Source organism: Ochotona princeps, chromosome 16 (assembly GCF_030435755.1).
Source record: "Ochotona princeps isolate mOchPri1 chromosome 16, mOchPri1.hap1, whole genome shotgun sequence".
Classification (NCBI taxonomy): Eukaryota; Metazoa; Chordata; class Mammalia; order Lagomorpha; family Ochotonidae; genus Ochotona; species Ochotona princeps.
In genome coordinates, this window is record NC_080847.1 from 21,159,754 (window position 1) to 21,174,631 (window position 14,878).

A 14,878-nucleotide genomic window follows, 5' to 3' on the forward strand; every position below is an offset into this window, starting at 1 on the left:
GGAAAAGCTCTCTGCCCTCCCGCGCTTTGCCTAAAAGCAGGATGTCAACACACAAAGCTCTCTTCCCACTGCCTCTCTACCAGAAGGGCCGACATTCATCAACAGAGACAGCCCTGGGCCCTTAGGAGTCCAGAGAGGCCTCTGGGGGATCCACGTGACATCTCACTGACAGGCCCCTCTGCCATCAGTTCCCCAGAGATTCACCCTCCCACGCGTTGCCTCCTGGAAACTCAAGTCCTTTCTCTTTGTCTTGTCACTTCCGAGGAACGCATTGCTCTTTTGTGCAGATGATGCCTAAGCCCCTCTGAGTCACTCCCGCTGAGGGCTCCCACGTGTGGGCAGGTTGCACTTGCTCCTGAACTTCTGCTGGCTTTTCTCTGGTTACTCTGTCATCCATCTGCCCTCCAGGGCCCGAGCCTGGGGACTGGGGAGGGTCTCCCTTTTAGAGTCCCCTCCTCAGTCTCAGATAGGGCCTTTCTGCCGACAGCTGAATGTCATCTCAGCTCTGCATCCTGCTATCAGCTGTATAAGTGACTGGCCCTTAGGACAGATGTACCTGTCTCTCACCTTGGGCAGCTCCTGAGCAGGAGGCCCCGCAGCCCTCTGACAGCAGGGTGGGTTTCCTTCCCAGGCCTCCCGTCCCACGTCTAGGCAGCTGTCTCGCACCAGCTGCCCCTGCCTTCCTGTGGTGCATTATTTATGGCCCATCACTCACTTCCTGCAGGCTCTGGGATGCTGCCTGCAGAGGGTGTGACCTCGCTGTGTCCCCTGGAGGGGACCAAGGACGGCTCTATTCCCTCACAGCTTCCCTCCTCCCTCACAGCCCTGCACGAGGCCTGGCAGGCTCAGGGTGGGTGATAGCCCATGCCCTCTTCCAGCCGCAGCAGCCACCTTGTGAACAGTCTCCCCTGTGTCAAAGCAGCTGACACACTCAGCAAGCTCCTGACTTCCCGGGCACAGTCCAAGCTCAGCCTCTCCTGGCCCAGGTGTGAGTACTGGTGCAGCTGGGGGTGCGCATAGCATGTATGCAATAGAGGGAGGGGGGCGGGAGGACCAAGTGCCCAGTGCTGAGCAATTCCTGTTGCTGCTTCCATTCTAGTAGCTGAAACTGGAATCAGTAAGGATAAACTCCTCCCACCTTCCACTCCAGGCGTGTGGGAAGAGGTGTTTAGACTGAGAATGAGGTTGAGAGCAGGGCCCCTGAATGATCAGGAGCCCCCCATCTCGGAGCTGTGTGACACTGAATGAGTTGCTTGGTCTGTTGGTGCCTTCCTTTCCTCCCCTTCCACTCCCTCACTGGGTGGATGTGAGGATTGAGAGAGGGTGTCAGAGCATTCAACACAGAGCCTGCAGGACAACAGTGCTGAAAAATGCATTTGGGAGACAAACTCCCCAGCAAGCAGGGCATCTGAGGAGGGAGGAGACGCTAAAGGCTAGAGAGGCAGACACTGTGGGTCATCTTCACCTTGGTGTCCACGCCCCTAGAATGAGCATGAGCTGAATTTAGTAATTACTCAAGTCCAGGAATTCTGGGACATGGTGACATGCAAGTGAAGACTACAGGCTGTCCCAGAAGTAGCCCCATTGTCTCTGGGAGCTGAAGGTGTTTGGCCAGCACTAACATAATCAAGAACCAGCCCCATTTAAGCCTCAAACGTCACAGTCAGACCTTACTATAAGAACTCTGGGCTCTGCTGCAGATTGTTCTAGAAGCCCCTGGACCTCCCAAGTCCTGTCTTCCAGGCTCTGCCTTCTTCCATAGCCTCCTCAAGCCTTACCGTCTCAGTCCCCTGGTTTAGCATCCCTGGTCTCTGTGTCTGAGTCTTCAACAGCTTGTCTGTATTCTTGCACCTGGGATGATTAGCAATATGCTCTGCAATGCCCTCCCTCCCCCACCAGGGGTGAGGGAAGCTGGATCCACATCCGAGTTTCACCCAGACCTGGGAGCCCAACTTTCTGAGCCCTGCCTGCTGCCCATGAGGCTCCCTGGTGTCCTGGAAGCTGCTACCTTTGAGTCCCAGCAGCCCCATCATTGTGAATCCCCATCACTCTGAATCCTGGAGCTGCCAGGGGGTGCTTGGCAACATTTGGGTCCAGGGGTTGGCGGGGATGGCTTGTTAGGCAGTGTCATTGCTCTAGTAACTCACTAGTCATGAGAAGAAATCGCCTTTTTCAGAGATAAGCTATCCTTTAAAAAATATTTTTATTTGAAAGGCATAGCTATTGAGAGAGTGAGAGAGCAAGGAAGCTTCCATCCATTTGCACATTTCCAAACTGCTGGCTAACGCCAGGCTCCTGAAGCTCCACCCAGGTCTCCCATGAGGTCGCAAAGGCCCAAATTCTTGGGCCACTTTCTATTGTTTTCTCAGGTTTATTAGCAGGGAGCTGGGTTGCAAATGGAGCAGCCAGGACTGCCAGTGTGTGCAAGGTAAGGACCTTAACCAGTAGGCTACTGCGCCGGGCCCTATATATTTTTAAAAATGGAACAAAACTTTTTTTTTTTTTTTTGGTAATGTTGCGGTCTGTTCGATATCCCTTTTGTTTATTCTTGGGTATAACTTAAATTTTCAAGCAGACTGTGGGGGTGATCTCTTTCTTTTTTTCTTTCTTAAGCTTTACTTTTGCCTGAAAGGCAGAGTAATAGGGGGTGAGGGAAAGAGGTAGAGAGAAAAGGAGAGAGAGAGACAGAAAGAGAAATCTTCCATCTGCTGACTCATCCCAAATGCCTGCAATAATCAAGACTGGGCAAAGCTGAATCCAGGAGCCTAGAACTCCACCTAGGTCTCCCACATGGGGGTAGAAACCCAAAGACTTGGGCCATCACTTGCTGTCTTCCAGATGCATTAGCAGGAACCTATGTGGGAAGGCCGGAGAAACTAGGATTTGAACTGGCATTCTGCTGAGGAGTGTGGGCATCTCAAGTGGTGGCTTAACTCACTGTGCCACCATACTTACTCTAAATCTGTCTTGAATTGGGCTTAGGGTTAGTGTTAGGGTGTTTTATCTTTAAAATTTAATTCATTCATTGGGAGCGAACACGAGCTTCCATTCACAGGCTCATCCCCTAAAGGCCCACAATGGCTGTGGCTAGGCTGCAGCCAGAAGCTGCAAACTCAGTCCACGTCTCTCATGTGGGTGGCAGGGACCTAGGCCCTTGAGCCTCCCCAAGTGCGCATTAGCAGGAAGGTAGAATCAGGAGCTAGACCCAGACACCTGGATGTGAGATACAGGTAACTTCATTGCAAGGCCAAATGCCTGGCCCTGGACTGTGCTTAAGGTTCACAACATTGGGAAAGGAATGTTCAGGCTGCAGCTCCAGTCTTTAGGAGCTCTTGGTTTGGGAGAGATGAACTCAGAAGAGGCAGTCTGTCTTTTTGCCTAAGTTTTCAAGGAGAGTTTCATGGAGGAAGTGTCTCACACTTTGGAACTGGAGTTTCTAAGTGGAGATGGTAGGCAACACACCCAGGTAAAGGGGAGAGGATGTATAACATCCTCTGGGGTTGGGGGCAGTAAGAAAGCTCAGATCTGGGTGGGCATTTGGTGCAGCCATGAAGATACCACTTGTGGCACCTGCATCCTGTGGCAGAGTGCCTGGGTTTGAGTCTCAGCTTTTGATCTGGCTTCCTGCTGATGAAACCTCTAGAAGGCAGCCTGTGATGGCTCAAACCCCTGGGGCCTGCCACCACTTAGGAGATACCCATGGTGCCTGGCCCAGCCCTGTGGAAAACATTTGAGGAGTGAACCAGTCGATGGAAGAGCTCTGTCTTTTTTTGATTCTATCTCTGTCTGTCCTCTCTCTCAGTTGCTCTGCCTAAAAAAAGAAGAAAAAAAAGAGTGCTTACTTCAGCAGCACATATACTAAAATTGGAACAACAACAAAAAAAGGCTTAAATAGTTTTCCTGAAACAGCAAGTTGCTGACTGTGACTGTAACTACAACTTAGAGTAAAATGTGTGTGTTGCTTGGATGATGGGAAGCTATCTGGCTGGATGTGGGAGCCACTGAAGGCTTGAGGCAAGGAAGTGGCTTGGGAGGCAGAACCCCCAGCAGTTATTTGAACAGAGGGGTCACATAAGGATTATTCGCTAGGGTTGTCTAGCCTTTCATCTAGCCCCCTATGCATCTGCTCTTTCTTTTGTAAAAAACAGTTCTTTTTATTTGGAAGGCAGATTTACAGAGATAAAGAGAGAGAGAGAGAGAGAGAGAGAGAGATCTTTTATCTACTGTTTCACTATCTAAATGGCTGCAATGGCCAGAGCTAACCCAATCCTGAGCTCCAAAGTCAGTAGCCAGAAGATTCCTCTCTGAGTGTTCCACATGGATACAGGGGCCCAAGGACTCGACTCATCTTCCACTGCCTTCTCAGGCTCATTGGCAGGGAGCTGGATCAGAAGGACTCAATCCAGGATCTATATGGGATGTTGGCACTATAGGCAGAGGGTTAACCTAGTATGCCATGGTGCTGGCGCACATCCATTAATTTTTTAAAAGATTTTATTTATTTTTATTGGAAAGTCAGATATATATAGAGGAGGAGAGACAGAGAGGAAGATCTTATATCTGTTGATTCACTCCCCAAGCGGCTGCAATGGCCAGAGCCGTGACGAACTGAAGCCAGGGGGCCAGGAGCCTCTTCCGGATCTCCCACTCGGGTACAGGGTCCCAAGGCTTTGGGCCATCTTCAATTGCTTTCCCAGGCCACAAGCAGGGAGCTGGATGGGAAACGGTATTGCCAGGATTAGAACCAGTGCCCATATGGGATCCTGGCACATGCAAGGCGAGGACTTTAGCCACAAGATTACCACACCGGGCCTTACACCCATTGCTTTTCAATCCACTTCAAAATAACTTGCAGGTTTCAGTGCATTCTCCTAAATATTTCAGGATGCATATGATTCAAGTTCATATGCAAAGGTTTTCCATTTTTCCTTTCCAAAACAAGCTTTACCTACAGTGAAACACAAGAACCCAAAGTATGCATTTGCTGAGTTTGACACAGAGGTTTGTTGGATCATGACATCTGGCCCTGGGGCCCTTGGCTGCATCACGACATGGCAAAGACATGGCAGAGGGGACCCAGGTGCAGCAGGGAAGCAAGAGGGCAGGAAGGGCTGGGCTTGCTGTATACGATGGGCAGCCCTCATGGGAACTAAGCCAACCCCAGGAGAAGTACACAGATCTTCTCAGGAGACTGTCCCACGATATGATCATCTCTTAAAGGCGCCCTCACCTCCATTTCATAACATTGAGGACAAAGCTGCTAGTGCAGGGATCTGTGGGGGACACACTCAACCATATCGAAGGGGCAATGTCATCAGTGGTTATTTTTCTGCTGTTGAGTAGTATTCCATTGCTGAGCTACACCAATGTGTTTACCTTCTTTCCTGGGCCATGTCTACTTTCTGCTTGCTATAAATAAAACTGCTATAAACATCTCTATACAATTTTTGTACTACATATATTCATGCATACCATTTAAAAATGTTTATTTATTTGATAGAGAATGAAAAACACATCTTCTAAGTGCTGGTTTATTTCTCAAATGTCCACAACAGTCAGGGCTGGGCAAGGCCACAGACAGGAGCCTGGATAGCCACCTGGGTCTCCCAAATGGATGGGAGAGACCCAAATACCTGAGCCATCCTCACTACCCCCAGGAAGTGCATTGGTATGAAGCTGGGTCAGAAGTGGAGGCTAGATTCTACTCCGATGCTCTGATGTGGGATGGAGTGGCTTAACATGCCATGCTACAAGGCCCATTCCTGTAGGCACCTGTGTCTGTCTCTCTGGGCCAAATAACTAGGAGGATCTGTTGGATCTCAGGACAGGTGCACAGCTTTGCACAACACTGCTTTCTCTTTCTCCTAAGTGGCTGAACCACTTTAGCTCCTCACAGACGAGCTCTGAGCACTCCCCATCCTGGCCAGGGTTCAGGTTGGTCCATCTGAGTGTTAGCCCTTCTGGTGATGGCACAACAGCTTGTCAGTATGGTTTAAAGATGCATTTCTCTGATGACTACCTGACTGGCCACCCACAGACATTCTGCACACTCTGCTTTGCTTGCTTCTATTGCATGGTCTTTTTATTATGGAAGGGCACATCACTCCTGCCTACTTTCTCCAGGAGCTGGTCCAGGACCAAGCCAGGGCTGGGAGCAAGCCAAGGAGAGGAACTGAAGGTCCCCCAGCTACCTGCTGAAGCCTGGGGTGTCCTGGCTAAGCCATGCTTCACTCTGCTGTGCCCAACAGCCCCCTGACATGCTGGCAATGCCATGCTCCTCCCGGAGAACAGCACCCCAGACCCCCTGCCTCCTTTGTCACCGTTTTGCTTCCTGGCCATCACCCCTTGCCTCACCAGCAAAACCCAGACTTCTCCATCAAACAGGCCTGGAGCTGAACCTAGAGCCTTGTCCGTGAGATGAAGGCATCTTAGATCCTTCCCCTTTCTGCATCTCTCAGCCCTGAGCAGATCTAGAGATGTGGCAGCTTCAAGGTTGTGGCATTTGGACCTCAAGTGACTTTGTCTCCTCATGTTCTTGGCCTGGAGAGACACAAGAGAGGCACCTGCCAAGCAGGGACATGTACTGCTCTCTCAATACAGCCACCAGCTCAGGCTTCCAGAGCAGGCAGGCTACCTGCTTCCCTCTAGATCCTGTCTCACCCTGGATAAGCCACAACCCCTCTCTGGGCCTGCCTTTCCTCACCTGTCAAATGAGAGTTTTCCAACAAGACAGTTCAGCCCTGCAGGATATGGGGAGGCTTGAGGGCCAGACCACGTGCCTCAGTCAAATCTTGCTTGGTCCCCACGCCCAAGGCTAACGACTGCTTCTCCCTGCTTTGGCTTTGCCAGTGGTGCAGCTGGATGAACATTAGTGCCACCGCTGAGGGTCAGTGGGAGACTGAGTGAATTGAGGTCCATGGCTCTCTGGCTCATGGCACTCAATAGGCTGGGCAGGTTCTGCTGCTGCAGTGCCCACTCCATGCGGTGGGAATCATAACCAGCCCCTATCCTGCAGGCAAGAAGACCCAGGCTCAGAGAACCTTACAGACTGTCCCAAGTCCTCAGGCCACACAGTGCTGACACTGGGTTTGAACTCCAAAGCTTTTTGGGGAGAAATTTTTGAAAAAAAAAACAAAAAAAAGCTGTGTTGTCTCATCCCCTCCCCCTTATTCTCCACAAGACCAGTCAGGGGAAGGCGCTGCCGCCCAGAAAAATGTGTGAGGTTTTATTCTTCAAGCAGAAGAGACCAAAACCAGAATCAGAGGGGACACTGTCCCTGGAGAGGAGATGAAAGTTGGTTTGGCGATGAGAGATACCAGAGCGGAGGAGGGCTGAACGGTCCGACATGAGGACAAACCCAGGTAAAGGCTGTTGACAGTGGTCCCAGGCCTGTTGTGACCTAGAGATGTTTATAAATGCAAGAGTTTTTTTTTTAAATAAACATTTAAAAAATCAGGATTAATCTCTCTTTTTCACACAAACACACACACATACTCTTAGCTATCTGGCTTTCCTGAAAGTTCTGAAGATCCATCAATATGGGGTGGTCACTGGCTGAAGCTGAGAGCAGCTGGCCTTCATGGGGTGTGAGCACCCCAACCTCCACAGTCCCCTCTCCTGGATGTCACTGTCACCTGACTCACAGATGTGGCCTGCTTCACCCTGGAAGCACCTGGTTCAGGGTCTCAGACTCCTGTTATGGCCTGCCACCCTCCAAGGAGGCTTTCCCAGACAGGGTTTGTAACTTGGTGTCATGGATGCGAGCTAGGGGCAGGTGGGTGTAGCGGGGAGTGGTCGGGCACTTAGAATGGATGGAAGAAACAGATGTTTCTGTTTTGACATCTGGGGCTTTGTCAATCTGGGACTCACTTAACCAAGCTGGAGCCTAGATCCAACAACAGTTTCCAGCACCACCCTCTTATGCTCTGTGCCACTAGTGCCCTAGGTCAGGTGCTGGAAGACTAGAGGCAGCCCCTAGACCCTAGCACCCACTGAAAGTATCCCAACTGGCCAATCCCAAGCTTCTTCCTCACCCATTCTTACTGAAACCCCCCAATCAAGGCCCTTGCTCAGCATCCCTGCGGTTCCCAGCCTCCTGATGGGTAGTGCTCCCACCTTCCTCCAACCCCCTCCCTGACTCCCACACAGCATGGCCTGGAGGAGCAGCCCAGGGCCTCCTCCTCTGGAGCAAGATCTTCCTACTACTGATTCACTCCCCAAGTGGTCGCAAAGCCAGGAGTGGAGTTGATCCAAAGTCAGAAGCTAGGAGCTTCTTCTAGGTTTCCCATGCAGGTACAGGGTCCCAAGTCTTTGGATCATCTTCCACTGCTTTCCTAGGCCACAAGCAGGGAGCTGGATGGGAAGTGGAGCAGCTGGGATATGAACCAGAGCCCACATGGGATCCCGGCGGTTGCAAGGCAAGGATTTTAGCCACTAGGCTACCACTGGGCCCTGTATTTTTTTTTTTTTAAAGACTCATTTTATTTACTTGAAAGGCAGAGAAACAGAGTTCACTCTTCATATTCTGGCCATGGCTGGTCAGGTCTAAGTCAAGAGCTGGGCACACAATCCAGGCCTTGCAGGAAAATTTAGTTCCTTGAGCCACAGGTGCTTCCTCTCAGGGTCTGTATTGGTAGAAAACTGCAATCAGAAGCCTGAGCCAGAAACTGAATCAGGTTCTCCACCAATAAATAATCTTCAGGTAGTATTCAAATGAGGCAAAAGTATTAAAAGCAGATTTGGGATACATTATGCCAAGTGATAGCATGAGGTCTGGGAAAAGTCCCGTTCACAATAGCCATCTCCACGCTTTGCTCTTCTGATTTCTGCTCACTCCTTCACATTTATAGAAGCACCCGGTTATGCAGCACCTATGGGTGCTCTGTCACGAAGAAAGACCTAGCGGCCTCTGGCCACTCACATGTGGACATGGAACCCCTTCTGTCAATCTTCAAACAGGTTTCTCTCCTTGTCCCTCTCTTGATCTAAGAATCCCATTTCTGGGCAAGTTTATCGCATTAACTGGTATCAGGGAACCTGCTTGGACAGTGTGGCCATCCCACACTGTCAAAGTAGGCAATGCAAAGTCTCTAACCTCAGGGAGCCTTGGCTGCTGGGAGAGGGCCTTGCCCCTTGGGGTGCACAAGGAGCAAGCAGTGAGAACAGCCAGGTTCTCTGTGTGGCAGCTTCAAAGCCCCTTTGCCCACATCAGATAGTTTCCAACACTGACAAGACATCACAGGCCCCAGGTTGTGTCACAGGTATTTTGGGGACCAAACCAGTGGCAGGAAGATCTCCTTCTTCCTTTCACTGTGCCTTTCAAATAAATGAATAAATATTGTAGAGATATAGGATGGAGGAGATCAACACGACTCATTTGTAAGTCAACGCTGCCACAGATTGCCAGAAACCCCCAGGAGCTGGGAGCAACCTGGAAGAATTTCCCAGCATCATCAGCAGCAGCACAGCTAGATGCCACCCTGAATTCAGGCCTGTGCTCTTCAGAATGGCAAGAGGACGAACCTTGGTGGTTTTGAGCCTCCTGGTGGTCCTTGGCCAGAGTAGCCCCTCTCCCCCAGGAAGGTACCCTGTGCCTCTGGCATCAAAGTAGGGACCTTATCCAGAGGCACATTCCTTGCCTGGCCCACAGCACCTGCCATTGGTCAGAGTCAACATTATCCACAGGGTCCTTCCCTGGGGAAATCCTATAACCCCAGACAGAACACATTCTTGGAACTCTAACCTGCTTCAGATCCACAAGACCTCCCGCTCCCAGCAGACGCTACACATGAACCCTGGAGAGCCTGCTGGCCGTGAACGAGGCAGGTGACAGGACACTGACAGAGGTGTCTGTCCCCAGAGTGCCTGGCATGTGCGCTCCCAAGGTCCCCTTCAGCATTGGAAGAAGCCCATAGCTTCCCAGTTAACTCTCTGATGCCTTGGTCAGGCTGGCACTAAAGACAAATACAACTCCCACCAAAATAAAAACCCAGCCCTTGCTCCAGACTAGGCTCTCCTGCAAAGTTTTTCACAAAAATAACTTCTGGGGTAGGGGAGGGAGAGGGCAAGCATTATGGCTCAACAGGGTAATCTTCCACCTTCAAACACCGACATTCCACATAGGCACCATTCATGTTCCAGCTGCTCCATTTCTGAGCCAGCTGCCTATTTGCCGCCTGGAAAGTGGCAGAGAATGGCCCAAGCCCTCAAGCCCTAAGCCCTTTACTCACCTGGGAAACCCGGGAGAAGCTACCACATCTCCGCTTTGGATCAGCTCAGCTTTAGCTGTTGTGGCCATTTGGGGGAGTGAACCAACAAATGGAAGAGCTTTGTCTCACCTCTCTGTAAACATGCCTTTCCTATAAAAATAAATAAATCTCTTTTTTTTTTTATTGTTGGAAAGTCAGATATACAGAGAGGAGGAGAAACAAAGAGGAAGATTTTCCATTTGCTGATTCACTCCTCAAGTGGCTGCAACAGGCAGAGTTGAACCTCCTCCGGGTCTTCCACACGGTCACAGGTTCCCAAGGCCTTGGGCCATCCTCCACTGCTTTATAAGCTACAAGTACGGAGCTCGATGGGAAGAGGGGCTACTGGGACATGAACTGACATTCACATGGGATCCTGGTGCATGCAAGGCGAGGACCCCAGCCTCTAGGCTACCGTGCCAGGCCCCAAAATTAATAAATCTCTTGAAAAATTCACCTCTTAGGCATTATAGGCCCTGACTCAGAGCCACTTCTGATATGCAGACTTTTACTCAATTCTTCATAATGCTGAGTCTCTCGTTTCCTTTCTCCCTACATGAGTGAAGCAACTAAACACACCAGCTCTTGCACTCTCCTAAAGTGCAGGGAATAGACACAGCAAACAAGATGAAGCTGGCAGCCTGGGGCCAGAGGTTCTGTTCTCTGCCCCATGGATGCAGATGATGTGGAATTCTGGAGGGGTGTAAAGATCAAGGTCCTGTCCTCTAAGGTGAAAACCAAAGCAATGGCACAAGAACAGGGCAGCAGAGATGTGGCTGGAGAAGATGCAGGGGTTCAGTTCAGTTCAGTTCTGCCTAAAGGACTGGTACTCTGTGGGAGGCTTCCAAACATGGGGACCTGCTTGGGGAAGCCGGGCTTCCAGAGGCAGGGTCTCCTGAAGTCAGAGGGCAATAACTGGCACAGAAACCTTATGTGGGGGAAACAGTGGATGAACTGGTAAAAGCACTAGGGTCCAAGTGTGTGTCACCTCTGCCCAGTTCATCTGCAGGAATCTAATCCTCTTGGTGATGGTGTTCGTGAGATCCTTCAGGTTGGGGAATGGCACCCTGAGAGAAGATGCCCAGAGCACTCACCAGCCCTTCCACCCTGGGCACACCGCAGGAAGGTGACGTCTGTGAGCCAGGAAAGGGCCCTCAGGGGCTGCATGGCGGTGGTCCCTTCACCTTGGACTTCCCAGCCTCCAGAAAGGCAGGACATGAATGCCAACTGTTCATGAGCCACCTGGTCCATGGTGTTCATCAGAGATGTCCAGAGGGATGAAGACAACAGGTGTGTCCCCCTCCTAGTCTTTCCCTTCACTGCTTTCCTGTTGCTGTTGCTACTTCAGACTACCCCAAGCTGGGATACGACAGCACACACCAGTCACTTCTGCTCTGGGGGCGGAAGTCCAGCTGTGTTCTGCCAGGCTTTGTTCCTCCAGGAGGGCTCAGGTGAGTCCCCAAGTCCTTTTCCAGCATCTTGAGGCTACCTGTGTTCTCTTTCCAGCACATCAGTTCAACCTCTGCTCTGTCATCGCCTCTGCTGTGTTCACTCTACATTTCTTCCTATTGCCTGCTTTAACTGGGACGCTGGCTTCTCTCTTGCAAGGACCTTAACGTTGATTCTCACCTTGCCGTATAACTCAGGACCACTACCCCCTCTCAAGATCCTTGATTTAATCACATAGCTGAGTCCTGTGTCCCGTGCAAGATAACAAAGGCCCAGAGTCTGAGTGTGAGGCTGAGGGCATTCTTCTATCACGTTTGCCTACAGAAACGTACACCTGTGTGAGGATGTAGGCACAGTGACTTCAGATACTGAAAACACAGAGCCGGCCTAGCGCCTGCCAACAGGACTGTATTTGAACAACGATGTAGGCATCTTGGGGAATGCCAAGCAGCCATAAAAAGAATGAAGAGGTAGGTGTGGAAGGATGTCCACGGTGTATTTCTGAAAGTGAGACATATTTCAGAAATTCTTAATTCATTTCCTCAAGCACATTTTTCCAATGCCTGCCTGCTTGCCTGCCATGTGCCTGGAGCTGGGAGCACAGCAGTAAATTATACAGGAAGTATAATTTAAAAAAAAGGAAAGAAACAAAACTATAGACAGAAAAACATGTGTGCCTGGAAAAGAAATGCTTCATCTCAAAAGCAATGATTGAACTGTTAACAGTGGGTATCTTGGAGGAAGTGGCTGGAAAGGGCGAGGATTTGGCCTCTGTATCTGGATGTTCCCAATGGCTTCATCTCCTTCAACAAGCATCTAAGCAAGTGCATGAAGGCATGGATATATGGACAATTGGTGTCAAATCCTGTTTCATAATGATCAAGCTGCCGTCTCAAAAAGGAAAGGAGGGAGGGAAAGGCGGGAGAGAGAAGGAGGGATGTGGAGGCAGAGAGGAGGGAAGGAAGATAGAAGAGTGGGTGCAGGTTGATTCGGAGAGGTCTTGGCTGGTGGCGTCTGGCGCCAAGGCTGTGTTGGGGCAGGTGTGCCCGCTGCAGCGGGAACCGGCATCCCCTCTCGACCTCCTGGCCTCCAGCTCTCTCTCAGCACCTTGCTCAAGCCCCAGCATAGTAGGTGATGGGTCATGCTGCCAAAAAGTGAAGTAATGAGTAGGGGACAGCATCTTCTTCATCATGCAGGACTCCCCTTTGCTCTTCCCTGTGTCAATGGTTGCACTTGCCAGCCTCAGCTCTACCAAAGGTGGTTTCCCCCCACACATGCATGCACATGTCACAAGCCCAGCTACAAGCCAGACTCTCTCCTGGGCTCCTGGAGTCTTCTGGTTTATCAGAACAGCAGGTGGGAATTCCAGGCACTTGTTTCAGCTAGGGATACCCTGGATGAACCCTGAGGCGTGAAGCTCCTGCACCCTGGACCACTGCCTCTGAGCTGGACTGGTGCCCTCAGCCCGAGCCCCTGGAGCTAAGAGCTTGTGGCCAAGAGGTAGGGGGTGAAAGGAGGGAGGGGAGACGAACAGTGAGGCCTAGCACACAGGGTCAGTTTCATCTCAGACATAAGTTCCCCCCGACACAGACCATTTCAAAAGCACACACCTAGGAAACAGCCTGGGGAAAACAGCCTGCTAGCAGACACAGCTACACTGGGTCCTCCCTGTCCTGGGATGGAAAGAGTGAACTTGTGTTCCTTAAGCAGTCACGCTTTACTGAGAAAACAAGGGATTCTCTTAAGGGCCAGACTTGTCATTTCCTTTTAGCACTCTGCAGTACAGATTGAAACAAGGAACATGTGACTTCCTGTTTGTGCTGTTCATCTTCTGGACACCATCTTCACCTTTCCTATGCCTACGGTTTGAAAAAATAAACTGTTCCCAAAGTGCAGCATTATTCATCCTGCCAGGTAGTCCACCACCGGTCCCCACTTTCTAGGGTTCTCCTCTCACTTACCCTCCCACCTCACCTAGTTTCTGCCCCAGGCCCTTTGCACTTATTACATTCCTTCTGCCTGGACCATCTTCCCCTGCGCATTCACACATTCCTCTCTGCCAAATCTCTGCCCTGCCGCTCCCATCACCCTCCCTGGGAGGCCCTCCTCAACACCCTCTAGAACCAGCCTCTGCCCTGTCCTATTCTTTCTATACATACTCCTCCAACCTTGCTTTAGTTTTTCCACAGCACTTGTCACCTCCTAACAGGTGACTTATACCTGCTGTTCACCACTGTTAACTGCCATCCCAGCCCAAGATCTGAAGCCGATTCTGGAGAGAGGGGGCTCATAAACCATGTATCCAGGATCTCACAAGAGCAAGTACACTGCTGCTGTGCCAACCCGGCTCCTGCATATGTCGGAATGTAGCTCTTGGAAGTCAACACAGATGTGTGTAAAGATACGGTTAGGAACCATACAGAGGCAAAACTGGGACTAACAAGACCTGACATTTAATTACCACTTAGCCTCTCGCTCTATGGCTTGTGCGCTCACTGTATGCTAGCCCTGCGGATCCTGCAGCGGCTGCCCCTCCCCCGCCCAGCCATGCTGGGCTGGGGGAGGTGGCTGGGAGACCTGGGCAGATCTGAATAAACCACTTTTATGCCTTAAAAAAAAAAAAATTACCACTTAGCATAGGCCAGACCCCCAGCCAAACATCTGATGCACAGAAACTCCATTTAGCTCTCACAGCAGCCCTAATACCTGCTTATTAATGTCAACATTTTACAAGTGAGGAAACCAGCAGAGAAACTGAAGCACATAAGTGCTTTTTCAAAGAGTTCATGGAGAAATGAAGCTAAATGATCACTTTATTTTGTTGCAGAAAATATCTGAAATGCTTTTCCTGTGCTGAGGACACATCTGTGGGTACATGCTCCTGGCAAAAGATCTCCATCCCTCTCTAGAAGAGCAAACATAAGAGGAAACCATTTGCACAGAGCCCTGTTTCTACCCATGGGATGTGCCCAGGCTGCTGTAAGATGACCCATTTCCAGCCATGCAGAGATGGGAGTTTTATGTGTTGGCTGTTCCACTGCCAACCGTCAGGAGGCAAGGCAAGACTTAAAGCAGGATGTTCCTTCCGGAGGAAGCAGTGCTACAAGTCCCCTGAATGAAGATGAATAGGGCACCTTCCCAACAAACGTATTTCGAATATACATAGGTGTCTGAAACCCATG